This window comes from Eptatretus burgeri, chromosome 1, assembly GCF_056783735.1.
Source record: "Eptatretus burgeri isolate ZD-2024b chromosome 1, Ebu_testis_v1, whole genome shotgun sequence".
In the NCBI taxonomy this organism is placed as follows: Eukaryota; Metazoa; Chordata; class Myxini; order Myxiniformes; family Myxinidae; genus Eptatretus; species Eptatretus burgeri.
In genome coordinates this window covers 42271522-42277608 of record NC_140961.1, presented here as the reverse complement: position 1 = coordinate 42277608, position 6087 = coordinate 42271522, and positions in this window count along the sequence as shown.

Here is a 6087-nt window from a genome sequence, read left to right as displayed (position 1 = left end):
GGAACGCTTTATCCGATCAGTATGAAAATTCCCGAGTGTCATCTCGGGCTAAATTGTATGGGGGGAAAAATTTTGATGATGTCGTCGGTCACGTGGTTCAGCAGGCGTTTTTTTTTGTTTTTTTTGGCGGAGGCATATCTGGCCACATTGTGACGTTGAATAGTGCCCTTCACGTTTACTTTGTTATATGGGATTTTTTCAAAAGAAGTTCTTCGAAAAGCTATTCAACATGCTGTTTTTTAATCCTCAAGAAAAGAAAACACAATGCATTATTATTTTTTATCCATTCAATTAGTTAACGTCATAGTTACATTTAAACTATAATCAGAACAATCAGTATAATTTGATGGTGGCGTGTTTATAGTTTTTTTGTTTTATGTATTTCTTTACATCGTTTTTTGCAGGGCCAGCTGACTCGTTTCACCTGTTATGATATATCTCAGCTTAAGAAAAAAAAAGTTATCTCGTGTAACTAAAGCTCATTAACATCGCAAGAAACATCCACTCCCTACAGGAGCCACCAGGGTGGGGGGGTCGTGGTATTATCTCTATGATTATTAATACCATAGCAGAGTACGCACCCTACGGGCGATCTTGTTACAAGCGTGCAACACGTTCTTCTGACACATCACTTTGTTTGGGGGTATATAGGCAACAAACCACTGCCTCAATCGCTCCCAAAAATAAAATTAACCCGGGTTACGTATATGAAGTGAAAACATGCGTAGTGTGTGTGTGTGTGTGTGTGTGTGTGTGTGTGTGTGTGTGTGTGTGTGTGTGTGTGTGTGTGTGTGTGTGTGTGTGTGTGTGTGTGTGTGTGTGTGTTTTTTTAAATATATATTGTTACGGATATGGAAACCATTTGCATTCAACATACAGGTCCCAAAAGTCAGTTATCCCATTAAGTACATGTGTAGTCAGATCCCTTTCCTTTTGTCGAGTAGGAGAATCAAAAACGTGTGTTGCGACTTCTTTTAGTTAGGTTATTAAATCTATCCAACAAAACATCCAACAAACCATCGAAGACCATCCAACAAACAAACCGACAACACCACTGAACAAGTGCTTCACCCGCCCAACCGGCAGCTCGCTGCTTCGAGGCAAAATCTTTGTGAAGTACCTTTTTGGGTGAGTCCGCACATGTGGAGTGGGCAGGCTTCCCGGGATGGCCGAAATCCCGCCAAGAAAGGGCGGGCCCATGGAAGCCCCGTCCAATCAGGGCGAACAGTGACGTCAGTTTCACCAAGGCCCCTCCCCACTGAGGGAGGTCCATAAAAATTACGACGCCATCCTCAGCGGGGAGTTCGGTGGAGAGGAGTTTTCACGGTGGTTGGACCAGGCAGTTTTTGTTTACGGTGGCTGAGCAGCCTGGTTCGTTCTTCACGGTGGCTGCTACAGGGAGAGGAGTTCTGTGGACCCCGACTATTCGCCACGCCAGCTCTGCCACAAGCCTTGAGTCCCAAATGTGTGACTGGGACCAAACCGACGACCTTTGGAAGGTGCCGCACTACAGAGCACACTTTCCCTCCGACAACCAGGTACCCACCGAACTCTGACCCCCAGCTTGTCTCTCTTCACGGATGCGAGGGTCAAATAAAGACTCTGGGGTTTCTTTTCTTTTTGTGTGTGTCTGCGTGTGGGCCTGTCTATAAGTAGAATTGTTTCAGTGTTTTTGCTTATTGTAAATATTTCCCTGCTTGCATATTTGTGTCAAGTCTTACCATTGTCTTTATTGTACTGTTAATAAATTTATTAGAAATGTGCCCAGTCCGTTTCTGTCCCTTCTTACATTGTTCCAGCATGGTCCGGGTCTGAGTATAAGCGGGGTTTCATCCCCGGTAATCGGTCTATCAAAGCCGGGACATCCTGGGCAAGCCCTGCTCAACTGCAACGAGCTGGAAAGGTAGGTGGCAAAGCTGTAGTCGGTAGTGTGAATCTACCGCTGGCGGTAGAGTAAATCCGGTTCGACCAGGCATTCCGAGGGCATGGCTTCCCCGGTAGTTTAAATCGCGTAGCTACTTAGGTAAATTGGCTTTAGCCAAACAGACCCTATGCTATGCGGTTGAGATATTGGCAACCACGGTCAGATAATCGATCCGCCAGCTCGCGGAGCTATCCGAGCGACGGCCTACAATTCTGGAGAGTCTGGTGGAGACGACGTAGTTTCCCCCACCTAGCAGTCGTTCTCACCACCGACCTCCGGCCCGCAACAATATACATAATACATCGTGATTTTCTAGCTTGGATTGCACCTGCTCCTCCCAAAGGAAGAAAATGCCAAGATAGGCTGAAAATAAAAATTCAAAAATTGATGGAATCAAACGAAACTTGCACAGGCACAGCTTCAGTGTCCCTCATTAATCCCTGAAAGTTTCAGCTTCCCAAGTCAAATCCTCTCAGTGGGGGTAGACAGACATACATACAGACATACCGTACATCTCCATTATATATAAATTTCTCAGGAGGTCTATGTCGATCACTCTCTCCTCCACATTTTGGTTCTGGTTCATCTTCTTTTGTCCCTTTATCATGAGTCACTTCTGTTTGAGAAGTATAAAGCTCACTGTCCACTGAGAGAAACTTTTAAAAACATAACCTGTGGTGTTTTTGTTAGTTATTGCCACCCTTCAGCCTGAAAATAAACTTCTCCATCACTTGCACTGCTCTTTTCTTCTGGAGCATCTGCAGTCACAGCAACTTCTCCAACATCAGGTAGAAAGTCTCCTTTCTTGAAGCAATTTTCCACTGCACGTTGCCTTTTCCTAAGCTTAAACGAAAAGTCTCTGCACTACCTGGAGAATATCCTATTTTCACTTTGAAACATTGGAGGAACAATACACTCTTCACAGCAAGTTCTGAACAAGTTGTCTTTTGTAGATCCTCTTAACTTGAAAAATGACTCCTTGGTCCATTGCACAATAATGTTATCTCTTCTTTAGTTATATGCATGCATCCAGCTTGGTTTAACATACTTGGATCGCAAAAGTCTCTTACTTCTCAAACCATCAGAGTTGCTACAGAGAAGAACTGTAACCATTGCTTTGCTGCACTTGCCACCATAACATGATTTCCCCCTTTCCAGTTAACATTTTGTCTGTGAGCAAATCAAACATTTTCTAATCCACTTCATCTGGGATATTTTCATGTTCGGGCCTAACCAAACAGCAGTTTATATCTCTGCTCGATTACCGAGAATGATCCTCACATCTGCCACCATCTTCAGATTAAGCTCACATATACTGAACTCCAAAACATTTGCGTCCTCCATTGTCGTTTCACAAGCAGAGAGACATCTAGACTCTGGTAACAGCACAAGAGGATTAAGCTGATCATCCTTCTGTGGCTGGATCCAAGTGATGACCATGCAATCCTCTTGTCGTGCTGCATTTGAATCGTCTGGTGCCGTAGCTCATCATTACCAACTATCGACTCTTCGATTGCATCCAATAGGCACTGGGTTTCAACCTTTCCATTCAAGTAAGGAGTATACCGATACTTTATATCTTGACCATTGGCACCTTCAGTACCATGTTATCAATCAACCTAAAGCCGATCTTCCCAATGGACCATCCCTTCTTCATAAACTCCTTCAACATTATTTCAGTGCAATCTGCGGCCCTCATGAGCTGTGTCAATGTGCTCCTAACCTTTCCATTCATCCTGGCATCTACCGTCTGGCTCCAGCCAAGCCTCCAGTCAAGAGCTGCTTATCAATGGAAGCTTCTAGCTGAAAGTAAGCAATGAATGGTCCTCTTCAATGCAAGACCCTAACTCACCTGCTCAGGATCTAAAACGTCCAATTCAGAGGTTTGAGGTTTCAGAGGCACTCACATCATAACCGGAGCAGTTACAAGAATAATCTGTTAAGTTTTCTCTTTTTTTCACACCATCTATGCCCAAACCATATACATGTACAACTCGATGTTGGAATCATGGACAGCCTTCTCTTCCCCCTCAGTATGACACGCTCAATCACCTTTACCTGAAATCTGGGATTTAAATGCACATTGAAGGACAATTAACAATTCCCCATTACGAGCAGTCAAGAAAAGTTCTGTGATTCTCGCTCAATCTCCAAGATGCTGTGGTGCCTTCTCACTCAGGTGGACAGAAGAATCATTCCGGTATGCAATGATGCAATGATAAAGTGTTGCTTTATTAAAAGGTCATGCAGGTTGGCAAACATCTTGTCGGGTTTTTTTTTTTTGCAGTTCCACCCACTTTGTCAGGTAAATATTTAATCTGTGCTGGACTCTCCTGTATATCTCACTTTACAATCCTGAACTTAGTCCTATATCCATCCTCAATTTAATCATACCTCTTCAAAAGAGCTTCCTTCAACTTGTCATCTTCTACACTAATAAAAGGCAATGTTTGGATGTGTGTCAGTTTGTCTCCTCCATAACGCCAAAACTATAAATAAATTTTAAAAACCGAGCAGCCTGAAACTTTGCATACATCCTAAGAAAAGTCCAAGGAAGTACAATAGTGAAAATTGGGTGTTTGGGTGATTTAAAACACTTCAGAAGATAATTTCGGAGGCGCTCATCACAAAAACCCAAAATAAGCCTTTCCAAGATGGCGGCACACCCTCTTGGTCAGCTCTCTGTGGTTGCCAGAGTCTTCGGCCACCATTTTGTTCGGCCGCCATTTTGTTCGGCCTGTTCAAGCATGCCTCCATTTGGCAACACGATCTACTCTCACGGACTAATTAAAGTATATCATCGAAATATTACGTCAGATTTGAGAATCAGATCTGGTGAACAAAATACGTGTTGAAATATGGAGTGAAATCCAACATTTTTAACAAATTAGTGATTTTTATCACTTGGTGTATTTATTTCAGCAAAGCATTGGACTTAACTTTCGATACTGTTCGAGCGATTATACCGAGTGAAGAAAAAATGATGGAATGTGCAGAAAGTGTAAATTCATTGAGTGAAATGCTGTGCTTCAAAACCAACTTTTGCAATCCATGACGGCACAATCCACATGGGTCCTTTTTTCGGCAATAAGTTACGCAGTTTACCGTTTCTGTTTTGGGCGATTTGCTAACATTACAAAACATTGACATCAACTTATACTAATAAAAGGCACTGTGTATGTGTGTGTGTGTGTGTGTGTGTGTGTGTGTGTGTGTGTGTGTGCGTGCGTGCGTGCGTGCGTGCGTGCGTGCGTGCGTGCGTGCGTGCGTGCGTGCGTGCGTGCGTGCGTGCGTCATTGATTGGTATCTACATATGTGGGTTTCAGAATGTGGAATGGAGTCCTCCCAGGGTGGGCTCGAAGTATCCACCTTCATTTCAGTAAGGGGTCACGATTCACGGACCAAGTTGTGAAGTTTTCTGTTCTCAATGTTTTGTACCGAGAGCTCTCTTCAGAATCGTCGCCGGGCCCAGGACAGCTTCCAAATGTAGTTCGTTTGTTATAATGTTCACAGGAATGGTTTTTAGCTCACCTGTAATGCAATTCAGGGGAACTTATGGGATGGCGCGTCATCCGTCCACAAATTTCCGTCGTCCGGTTCATGTTCCCACAAATTTTCTGGAACTGGGACATCACAGTTTTTGCAGATGTGCCAGCAAACTCCCTTACACTATAAACTCTGTTGTGTTGTTGTGTGTACAGCTGTTCTGACATGAGTTTGTTTTTGTGTGTGTGTTCGGTCATTAAGCGTTACGTATTATTCTCTTCACTAACCACACCTCCACCCCTCACCTTTCTTGCTTCTTTTTTTTCATAGTCCCCCCTCTCTCTCTCATCCCCTCATCGCATCTCTCCCTCCCACGGTATAGCAATGTTTGCTGAGGCATAGCTCTCTCCATCTCCCCCCCCTTCCTCGCTTCCCCTCCCCTCCTGCCTCCTCTCTCTCTCCCTCCCTTAACCACCCCTCCTTAATACCTCCCATCAGCGAAGCGACGGGTTGTATTTGCTAGTAATCAATAACTGCTACCTCTGACAGCCTGGAATACATATCAAGAGCTTTTCTTGTCCATGCTTTATCCTTTAAATGCTGCATATCTAGCAAGGAATGAGCAAATACCATTTTAAAGTGTTTGGTATGACTCGGCCAGATTCGTTGGCATAGTT